The sequence below is a fragment of the Tursiops truncatus genome, chromosome X (assembly GCF_011762595.2).
Source record: "Tursiops truncatus isolate mTurTru1 chromosome X, mTurTru1.mat.Y, whole genome shotgun sequence".
NCBI lineage: Eukaryota > Metazoa > Chordata > Mammalia > Artiodactyla > Delphinidae > Tursiops > Tursiops truncatus.
This window is the reverse complement of record NC_047055.1, coordinates 67,973,701-67,985,395: the sequence shown is the minus strand read 5'-3', so window position 1 is coordinate 67,985,395 and position 11,695 is coordinate 67,973,701. Positions and strand designations below refer to the sequence as shown.

The window sequence follows — 11,695 nt, the reverse complement described above, 5'->3', positions numbered from 1 at the left end:
TCTAAAATTGACTAGCAGTTTTACAAGCCTATTGTTCTACTAATGCTTCCTGCTGATTATTTATTTATACACATGTTTCTTTAAATCCAGTCATTTTTCCAGACAGAAAACATCCTGAGAGTCATCAGAGCAAAACTGTAATAGGTTTCACTTATTTTTCTCCACCTTTCTACTTACCATTAAATCACTGCAGAGAGCTGTTGTATATCTAGCTTAAAATAAATATATTTTGTAGTACAACCAAGAGATATGCCACTTGATGGGAAAAGATAGTTGAAGTCACAGATCTCCTGCAATACCCAGAATTGTCCCTCCATTTACCCTAGGTTGTCTGCCTGACTCCATCCTCTCTTAAAATGAATTCTTTCTCAAGAATTCAGCAGTTCTTCTTGCAATTGATTTCTGGTGTCTGCCCTACCACCCAGTTTCCAAACTGTGCTCAAACATGTCTAAACCCCAGGAAATGACATACTTTAAGCTAAGCTAAGTCCTTTTCACCTCACTACACAGATTACTGACAACACAGGTCGGCTCTATGCAGTATTTTACATAAAAATGGCCACACATCAAGGCCCAGATGTTTATACAGTTCTCTACCATTACCTCCTATTTGAGGGTGACAATATCAACATAAAGAAAGAGAAAGTAATGATGTAAATGAATAGAATAAGAGATGTTCTATGCTGGGTTCTTGTAGAAAACTAATGATAACTTTAGAATGTAGAAACTATTCCTTTGGAAAGGAATTAAGACCTCTAAATTGTCTTTTCCTTAACTGTGCAGCACGAACCTTCCCCCACTAACCTTCCACACCATTCACATGTAATTTTGCACAAACAAGTTTGAGTCTCAGTTTAAAAAAATGTTTTGGGGGCTGGCATCCAGCTAGTGTATTTTTTCTTACGGAGAGGGACCAAAAAAGATACACGTTTTGATTAATATACAGGCTTCTTAGAGGAGTCAGAAGTTGAGCGAAGTCTAAAAGAAGGAATTTTGGGGCTGGAGAACAGCATCCCAACCACTTTTTTTTTTTTTTTTGCGGTACACGGGCCTCTCACTGTTGTGGCCTCTCCCGCTGCGGAGCACAGGCTCCGGACGCGTAGAGTCAGCGGCCATGGCCCACGAGCCCACGAACCCAGCCGCTCCGCGGCATGGGGGATCTTCCCGGACCGGGGCACGAACCCGTGTCTCCTGCGTTGGCAAGCAGACGCTCAACCACTGCGCCACGAGGGAAGTCCCCCCCCCCCCCCCCCCAGCCACGTTTTAAAGACGCTTTCTGTTACAGAATTAAACAAGGAAGCATCTTGTTTTGAATCCAGTTTTGTCATTGACTTATTGTATGAATTTAGGCCTAAACCCTTCCCATCTCTGTACAGTTTTCTCATCTTTTCAATTAGCTGGTTGAAGTAGACCATGATCTATAGGAGCACGGAGCTCAGTGGAATGAAAAGAATTAGGTTTTGTACACTCTAACACTCACTAGCTGTTGCAGCTTTTGGAAAATTGGTTCATCTCTCTAAGCCTTAGTTTCCTCATCTATAAAACAGGGAACATCAGTTCCCAGCTTACCTTATAATGTTGTGATAATTGGTAAAATAACAGAAAGATAGGTTTGTCTATTAAAAAATGCTATACACATGTGAGGTAAATGAAAGTTGACTAGAACGAGAGATGTGGAAATGTGGAAAGGAGTCGGGGCAAAGATAAAAGCAATTTGGTATGGAAAAAGAAGAAAGAAATGAAGGGAAAGAAAATGGGAAATAACGAGGGAATTTCAGCGGAGGTAAACGCTGTAACAGGAAGCGCAATTGGGCAGGAACACTGCGGGGGGGCCGCAGGGCGCCTGGGTCACGTTGCTGGGGGAGCCATTTGGGCAGTGCACGGCGGTTGGGCGCCGGCGCTATTTGGCTGTGACGCTCAACTCAGGTTTCTATCGCCCTATCCCTTAGGGCTCATCTAAGACCTAAGATGGCGGCGTTTCCATGGCGTGTAAGCGCTGCAGGCGTACCAGATATGGAAAGGCGGCCAAAGGACGAATCTACTAAGGAGTGTCCAAGAACTCGCCGATATTTGTGTTGTGGTGAGTGCTGAACCTCACATCGGGTAGAAGAGTGACCGTTAGCAAGGTTACACACTTCGGGATCGCGTGGCCTGCCTGAGTGGGGGAGGAGCCGGCCTGCATTTCATCTTTCTCTCTCTCCTCTCTTCAAAATATCGGAGAATTTCTCTCTCCGTAATCACCTTACTGTCACGGATGAGGATAGGTGGTTGCACAAACTAGGTCCTAGGAGCGATCCTGGGTCGTTTTCCTCTTTGTTTTACTTTTTAAAATGGGTTTTTATTGACACCATGACGCCCTAAAATGAAAGATTCTGTCTCCCTCGAGCGCTTTCAGGAACTGCCTAACCTGTTGGGCCTACCCGTCCTTAATTCCTTCGGGCTGCCTTTCATGTGCAAACTTAGTAGCTTTGATAAACCAGTCAGTTTGTAAAATATTCATTGTGGGCTAGATTAAAATTTTTTTTTCTATGCCCTTTATATATACCCCAAATAAGGACTTTTGGGCATATAATACTTAACATTTGTTCTGGAAGCATGTCAGAGGTAGAGGTGTGTGTGTGTGTGTGGGTTTGTGTGTGTGTGTATAGATAATATTTGTGGGAGTTGCTACGTTATTTTGTGGATTGTTAGTTTGATTACTCACTGAGTAAGAAAAGAGCTAAATTTCCTGTGTTCAGATCTCTTGGTGAAAATAAATTTATGTTAAGCATAATATCATAACATGTTTACTATATGGGGAAGACAGTAAAACTGAATTTAATCTATTAAATGCTTATGTGGTTAAAAGAAATTTCACTCAAGAAATGCCCATATCTCACTCATACGTTGCTGGAGAGTATGAATTGCTGTAACCTTTTGAAAAAATAATCTGCCAGTGTTTAGGGAAATAAAAAATACAGGTACCACTTGACTAAATACTGGAACCTAATAGTCTGACTTTTAAGAATACATCCTACAGAAATAAATGTACCATTGTATAAGGACATATGAACAAGGATGCCTTTGTAGCTTTGTTTTTGTGACAGGTAACTGGAAACAGCCTGTATATCCATCAATAGGAGGATGTTTGAATAAATTGTGGGACATTTGTATTATGAAATATTTTGAAGCTGTGGAAACAGATTTACCTCTTTACACTCTTTTGATTTAGAGAATGCTATAATGTATTGTTATGTGAGGAAAGTAAGTTGTAGAATACTATGTCTAGTATGATTTAGTGTTTTTGTTTTTGGTGGTGGTAGTGAGTGGTGAAGGAATTGTTAGATTAACTTTCTTTGTCTTTTTTGGGGGGCTTTCTATATATGTTATGAAATACTTAAGGCATATACAAACATATAAAGAATAATACAGTGAATCTCTTTTCTCACCAACCAAACATAAAAAATTAAACATTACCATTATAGTTGATAGTCCTCTGTGTACCCATCCCTGATTGCATCTCTCACCTCTTCCCCAGAGGTAACCATTATTTTAAAGTGATTCTTTTTCCCATGCATTTCTGAAACTTTTGTGACATAATGAACTTTTTCTAGCATGGGTTATTTTTTATACATTTTGAAGAGAAAATTTTAAAAGTCAATAAAAAAGATGAATTTTTAAGTGCCTGTTATCTGGGTAACAGTAACAGGGGCCAAGTGAAATTTCTTCTAAATTGAGGACAGAGTCTAATTTATTAAAAAACCAAAACCAGGAAACAAGTGTTGGCAAGGAAATAGAGAAATTGGAACTCTCATACATTGTTGCTAGGATATAAAATGGTGCAGCCACTGTGGAAAACAGTTTGACAATTTCTCTATAAGTTAAACATAGAATTACCGTACCTCCTTGCCAACACTTGTTATCTCCTGTTTTTGTTTGTTTGTTTGCTTAATTTTAAAATTACAACCATTCTAGTGTGTTTGAGGTTATATGTCATTGTGGTTTAGATTTGCATTTTCCTAATCACTAATGATTTTGGGCATCTTCACGTACTTGTTGGCCATTTGTATATTTTCTTTGCAGAGATGTCTATTCAAGCCCTTTGCCCGTTTTTAAATTTGGGTGTTTGTTGTTGAGTTATACTTTATATATTATGGATAGTAGACTGATCATATATATAATTTGCAAATTTTTCCCCATTCTGTATACGTTTTTTACACGTTCTTGGTAATGTCCTTTGGTGTACAGATTTTTAAAGTCTGAAGTCCACTTAGTCTATTTTTTTTTCTTTTGTTGCTTGTACTTTTGGTGTCAAATCTAAGAATTCTTTGCCAAATTCAAGGTCATGAAGATTTATCCCTATTTATTCTTCTAAGTGTTCTATGGTTTTAGCTCTTATATTTATGTCATAGATCCATTTTAAGTTAATTTTTATATGTGATGTGAGGTCCAACTTCGTTCTTTTACATGTGCATAGCCAATTGTCCCAGCACCATATGTTGAAGAGACTGTTCATTCCCCCATTGAATGGTCTTGGCACCCTTGTTGAAATCAGTTGGCCATAGATGTATGGGTTTGTTTTTGGTCTTTCAGACCCCACCTGTTTCTATCCTTATTCCAGTGCCACTTTTTTTTTTTTTTTTTTTTTGTGGTACATGGGCCCCTCACCGCTGTGGCCTCTCCCGCCGCGGAGCACAGGCTCCGGATGTGCAGGCCCAGTGGCCATGGCCCACGGGCCCAGCCGCCCCGCGGCATGTGGGATCCTCCTGGACCAGGGCATGAACCCACGGACCCTCAACCACTGCGCCACCAGGGAAGCCCTCAGTGCCACTGTTTTGATTGATGTAGATTGTGCTAATTTTTAAAATTGAGAAGTGTCAGTCCTCCAACTTTGTTCTTTTTTAATATTGTTTTGGCTATTTAGGGCCTCTTGCAATTCCATATGAATTTTAGAATCAGCCTGTCCATTTGTTTTTAAATCATATAGAAAAAAATAAGAGTTACAAACCAAAAGTACAATAATACTGGCTTTTATATTTACCTATGTAGTTACCTTTACCCATGTGCTTTATTTTTTCATATACTTTTGAGTTACTGTCTATTATCCTTTCATTTTAGCCTGAAGAACTCCCTTTGGCAATTCTTGTAGGGTAAGTCTGTTAGCAGTGAACTCCCTAAGCTTTTGTTTATCTGGGAATGTCTTAATTTTTCCTTCAGTTCTCTTTTGACAGATTTATTGAAGTATAATTCATAGCATACAATCACCCATAGCATACAATCACCCATTTAAAGTATACAATTCAATAGTTTTTAGTATATGTGCAACCATCACCACAGTCAATTTTAGAACATTTTCATCACTCCAAGAGGAAGTCCATATGCTTTAGCCATAAACCCATATCCCCTTCAACCCCACCTGCCCATCCCTAGGTAACCACCAATCTACTTTTTATCTCTATAAATTTCCCAGTTTTGAGCATTTCATATGAATAGAATCATATAATAAATGGCCTTTTGTGATTGGCTTTTTTCACTTAGCATAATGCTTCAAAGTTCATCCATGTTGTAGCATGTATCAGTACTTCATCCCATTTATGGCTGAATAATGTTCCATTCATAGTATGGATATACTACATTTTGTTTATCTGTTCATCCATCTGTGGACATTTGGGTTGTTTCCACCTTTAGGCTATCAAGAATAATTCTGCTAAAACATTTGTGTACAAGTTTCTGTGTAGATACATGTTTTCATTTTTCTAGGTGTATACTTAAGAGTGTTATTGCTGGATCATATGTTAACTCTGTGTTTAATAGTTTGAGACACTGTCAGACTTTTTTCCAAAGTGGCTGCATCATTTTACACTCATACCGGCAGTACGGCAGTACGAGGGCTCTAACTTGTCCACATTCTCACCAACACCTGTCATTATCTGACTTTATCCAATTCTGGCCATCCTAGAGGGTGTGAAGTGGTATCTCATTGTAGTCTCCTTTCCCACAAGGTTAGTTCCCTGATGTTGCTCCTTGGGGAGGTGCAATTTGAATATACCCACCACCACCCTAGGATGATGGGTTTTGTTAGAGCTGACTGTCTCTGACCACACCCAGCAGCCATCCTCCACTTACTGTGAACTGATTGTTTAACTGTTTTCCATAATGCCCTAGGGCATAAACTATTCTGAAAACTAAGTCAGTCAAATAGTGGGTCATTTGAAGAAATAGTTGCTGAAGTTAGTGCTTGATATTTGTTCTGGCTGTAGGAGGGTTCCTCCCATTTGCCTTATTGCCCAGTTCTCACCTGCAAACTAGCTGACCTACAGTTTAGCCTATATTTTGAATCTTCTCCCAATTGCCTTTCTTTACAACCTCACTGTTTTTTCAGGGCTCCTCTAGGCTTGACTTTCTCCATGGTCTTGCAAATGAAGTCAGTTCAGTTCCTTTGAGAAGAGAATAGGTGCTCCGTTTTAATGTCTGCTTCTTCCCTCAAGCTAAAGCTCTGAGTCTGGTCTCTGGAGGTGGGGGTAGGGACAATGGCAAGTTTCTCTCTGAGAGACAATTCTGCTCGGTTAGCTGAGCGCTTAGTGGAGGGGAGGGTGCCACCAGAGGTCCTCTCAGTTTGCCTTTCTCTCACAGCCCAGGGCAAGGATGTTCAGGGTCCAGTATTCTCCATGTACCACACCCAATTAGAGTCTACATTCCACCACCTGGGGTTAGGTGGCAGAAGGGAACCCGTTCCTCTAAACCACACTTGCTCAGGACTCAGCCCTAGCAACAGGCAGCTGGTGGCTGGATGGGAAACTCTGATGTCCTGCTCTTCCAGGGAAGAAAGCTCTCTAAATGGGACTGGGGGAGGGTGGAGAGGGAGCCCTGTGTTCTTGGCTTCAGGAGTCTTGAGTAGAGTCTCCCGTTTCTTGAGCTGGGATGGGAGAAGAAGGGTGGGAGGGAGAAAGTAGGCTTGGTTCAAATACCGTAGGCTTACCTTTCTTAGTGAATTTTAAAAGATGTTCTTGAATAGATGTTTCTTCATTTGTTGTTTGTCCTTAGAACCATTTCCAGAGGCTTTAAATGGTTGGGTTTCTTTTTTTAACAGGTTTCGTCAGTTTCAGTGGGGAGCAGGACAGTCCGAGCTCCTCACGCTGTCATGCCATAAGTTGATTTCTTGCCCTTCTTTGTGAAAGATTGTTTTGTCAGAAATAGATTTGTTGATTCAGAGCTTTTTTTTTTTTTCTTTCTGGCTTCTTTTTTACTTTATTTATTATTATTATTTTTTTTTATTGGGGTTCAGCTGTTTTACAATGTTGTGTTGGTTTCTACTGTACAGCGAAGTGGAGTTCCCTGTGTTATACGGCAGGTTCTCATTAGTTATCTGTTTTATACATACTAGTGTATATATGTCAATCCCAATCTCCCAATTCATCCCACCGCCCCCCTCCCCTCCTTGGTGTTTGGTGTCCATACATTTGTTCTCTACATCTGTGTCTCTTATTTCTGCCTTGAAAACTGGTTCATCTGTACCATTCAGAACTTTTTTTTTTTGTTCCAGCATTTAAGATATGTCATTCCACTGCTTCTGGCCTTCATGGTTTCTGATGATGAGTTACTTCTATTTTCTTGCTTTTTTTTTTGGCTGCATCAGGTCTTAGTTGTGGCATGCGGGGTCTTTGTTGAGGCGTGCGGGATCTTTCGTTGTGGCGCGCGGGCTTCTCTCTAGTTGTGGTGTGCGGGTTTTCTCTCTCTAGTTGTGGCGCATGGGCTCCAGGGCACATGGGCTCTATAGTTGTGGCGCGCAGGCTCCAGAGTGTGTGGGCTCTGTAGTTGTGGCACACGGGCTCTCTTGTTGAGGCACGTGAGCTCAGTAGTTGTGGTGTGTGGACTTAGTTGCCCCATGGCATGTGGGATCTTAGTTCCCCGACCAGGGATCGAACCCATGTCCCCTGCGTTGGAAGGCGGATTCTTTCCCACTGGGCCACCAGGAAAGTCCAAAAAGAGAATCTTAAAAGCAAGAAAAGAGGGACTTCCAATGCAGGGGACATGTGTTCGATCCCTGGTCCGGGAAGATCCCACATGCCACGGAGCAACTAAGCCCGTGCGCCACAACTACTGAGCCTGTGCTCTAGAGCCCACGAGCCACAACTACTGAGCCCACGCACCACAACTACAGAAGCCTGCATGCCTAGAGCCTGTGCTCCAGAACAAGAGAAGCAACCACAATGAGAAGCCTGTGCACCACAGTGAAGAGTAGCTTCTGCTCGCCACAACTAGAGAAAGCCGGCATGCAGCAATGAAGACCCAGTGCAGCCAAAAATAAATAAATAAATGCATAAATTAAGAAAAAATGGGGGCTTCGCTGGTGGCGCAGTGGTTGAGAATCCACCTGCCAATGCAGGGGACACGGATTTGAGCCCTGGTCTGGGAAGATCCCACATGTAGCAGAGCAACTAAGCCTGTGTGCCACAACTACTGAGCCTGCGTTCTAGAGCCTGTGAGCCACAACTACGGAAGCCTGTGTGCCTAGAGCCTGTGCTCCGCAACAAGAGAAGCCACCACAGTGAGAAGCCCGCGCACCACAGTGAAGAGTAGCCCCTGCTTTCAGTAACGAGAGAAAGCCTGCACACAGCCGCGAAGACCCAACGCAGCCAAAAATAAATTAAAAAAAGATTCTCTCTTTTTCTTGGGTTTCAACATTTTGATTATACTACAGCTCAGTGTGGATCTTTTTTGAGTTTCTTCTATTTGGGATTCACTGAATTTCTTATGCTATGTAGATTGGGCATTCTTTCATCAAATATTCTTTTTTTGTAATTACCCTGTATTCATATTTGAAAACTGAATGGAAGGCATAGGGAATATTGCTTCCTTAGTTTTGGTCTGCATTATGGATAACAAAATAGTATACAAAATATAATTTGGGGACCTGTGAAGAATGTTGAAGGATTGGAGAGAACAGCTTTCATTAGACTAAATAAAGAGATTTCTGTTACCTTTTCACAGATTGATAGGTTGAAGACAAAGCAGACAAAGATAACTGATATTTGGAGATCACTGAGAAAATTGAGAGGGGTCAGGCTGGGCCCGTCTTTCAATAAAGAAGTCTCATGGCCCTCTGGCTTGTGCTTCTGAATTGTATTAATATGTCTTATACCTTATAATGAACACCTGAGTTGTACAGAGATGAGAGAGGTTACAACTGCAGATCCCAAGTTATATATGAAGCCTGTTTAGTCCTGCAGGATTCTGAACATTGCTTCAAGGTTCTCTGTCATTTTAATAAAAATAGATCTATCACTTCTATTTATTTAGTATTTGCTACATAGGACGTACTTTACTCATCAACTCATTGGAACTTAAAAGTTCTAAATAAGTGTTGCTTAAAAGTTCTGAATAATTGTTAAACCATTTCACAGATGAGGAACTTGAGGTTTATATGGGGACTGATCCACCCATAGTCATGGTTGAATATTGACAGCTCAAGGATATTGTTTGCTTTATGATGTATCTGTAGGTGTATTTGAAATGGATGGGGAAGACAGTTTTGTTAATATGTTCTCAAAATTTATAACCTGTCTGGAAGTGAGAATTATGACTTGATTTGAACATTTCCAGGTTATTTTACACCATACCTCATGTGATATTTCTTTTCAGTAAATGTTGTTGTTCAGAATGTGTATATATCCCTGATTATGTCTAAAGGGCACTTGGAAAGTCAGCAGAGAGACACAGATGCCTGAAACACCAAACTCTATACATATAGTCCCCTTCTCCAGCGCTATCATGTCAACTACCCTCCCTGGAACTTATCCGGGAAGCTCTCTTGGAAGCAGAGTATCCATGATGTTTTAGAAAGCAGTGACCGGGGCTTCCCTGGTGGCGCGGTGGTTGAGAGTCGCCTGCCGATGCAGGGGACACGGGTTCGTGCCCCGGTCCGGGAAGATCCCACATGCCGTGGAGTGACTAGGCCCATGAGCCATGGCTGCTGAGCCTGTGCGTCCGGAGCCTGTGCTCCGCAACGGGAGAGGCCACAGCAGTGAGAGGCCCGCGTACCGCAAAAAAAAAAAAAAAAAAAAAGGAAAATTTAAATTTAAAAATAAAAGTTCTATATGCATATAGTAGAGTTGTGTAGTTTTATGTTTGTTTTTAAAAACCCCGTGTCTTATTTCCCTTACTCCTTAATTTTCCATTCTCAAAGGTAACTAAATCACTTTGAACTTTGATTTTTCTGTTACTTAGATCCATATATTTAAATAATATGCTAGTATACCTTTTGTTTTCTTTTCTTTTTTTTTTTTTTTGCGGTACGCGGGCCTCTCACTGTTGTGGCCTCTCCTGTTGCGGAGCACAGGCTCTGGACGCGCAGGCTCTGGACGCGCAGGCTCTGGATGCGCAGCTCAGTGGCCATGGCTCACGGGCCTAGCCGCTCCGCGGCATGTGGGATCTTCCTGGACCGGGGCACAAACCCGCGTCCCCTGCATCGGCAGGCAGACTCCCAACCACTGCGCCAACAGGGAAGCCCTAGTATAGCTTTTTTATTTTTAAGTTTTAGCCATTATCTATTGATTGTTCACCCTAGATGATGAGAATTTAACTCTCCTTCGTATATATACCTTTCTCACCCCCACCCTGAATTCAGGTATGTTATATACATACTCACTGCTGGTCCTTTCCGTTATCTTAATATATCATGATTTTGATCTTCTCACTATGTAGTGTCTGGTTTTTAAAATTTTCATTTAGGTTTTTTGAAGTGTAATTTAAATAATGTAAAATTCACTTTCTTTAGTTTAAAGTTCTATGAGTTTTCACATTCCATAGTATAGACATCACTACAGTCAAAATATGGAATTGTTTCATAACCTAAAACGTTTGCCTTATGCTCTTTTGAAGTCAGCCCATTCCTTCATCCTCTAATAATTCCAATACTGTTTTGTTGAATATATGTATGGGTTTATTTCTACATACCCTGTTCTGTTCCACTGAGCCACGTGTCAGTCATTTTGCTGATACTGCATAATAAGTCTTGAAGTAAACCTTGAAAACAGGTGGTATGAGTGCTCCAGCTTTAACCTTTTTTTTTTTCCTCAAATATTCTTGTTTCTTGGTTTTTCTACAACTGCCCTAAAAATCCTCTCTGCTCTGCCAGTTCATACTTCTCTCCCCTTTAGCCTCTGGCAACCATTGATCTTTTTACTGTCTCCATGGTTTTGTCTATTCCAGAATCTTAGATGTTGGAATCATACAATATGTAGCCTCTTCATATTAGCTTCTTTCACTTAATAATATGCATTTAAGGTTCCTGCTTATCTTTTCATGTATTGATAGCTCATTTCTTTTTAGCACTGAATAAGATTCCATTGTCTTATTCATTCATTCACTTACAAAGGGGCATCTTGGTTGCTTCCAAGTTTTGGCAATTAATGAATAAAACTGCTACAAACATCTGTGTGCAGGTTTTTGTGAGTATAAGTTTTCAACTCCTTTGGGTAAATACCAAGAAATGTGATTGCTGGATCATATTGTAAGAGTATGCTTAGTTTTGTAAAAGTCTACCAAACTGTTTTGCAAAGTGGCTGTATCATTTTGCATTCCCACTAGCAGTGAATGAAAGTTGCTGTTGCTCTGCATCCTTGCTAGCATTTGGTGTTATCAGTGTTCTGGATTTTGATCATTCTAATAGGTATATAGTGGTTTTTCATCATTAATTTAATTTGCATTTCCCTAA

The 11,695-nt window shown here is 40.8% G+C and overlaps 1 pseudogene; it reads left to right on the top strand.

The window, feature by feature from the left end:
• The first annotated feature begins 1,926 nt into the window (after window positions 1-1,926).
• Window positions 1,927-11,695, top strand: part of LOC109549498 (dnaJ homolog subfamily B member 6-like) — a 94,349-nt pseudogene continuing 84,580 nt past the window's right edge.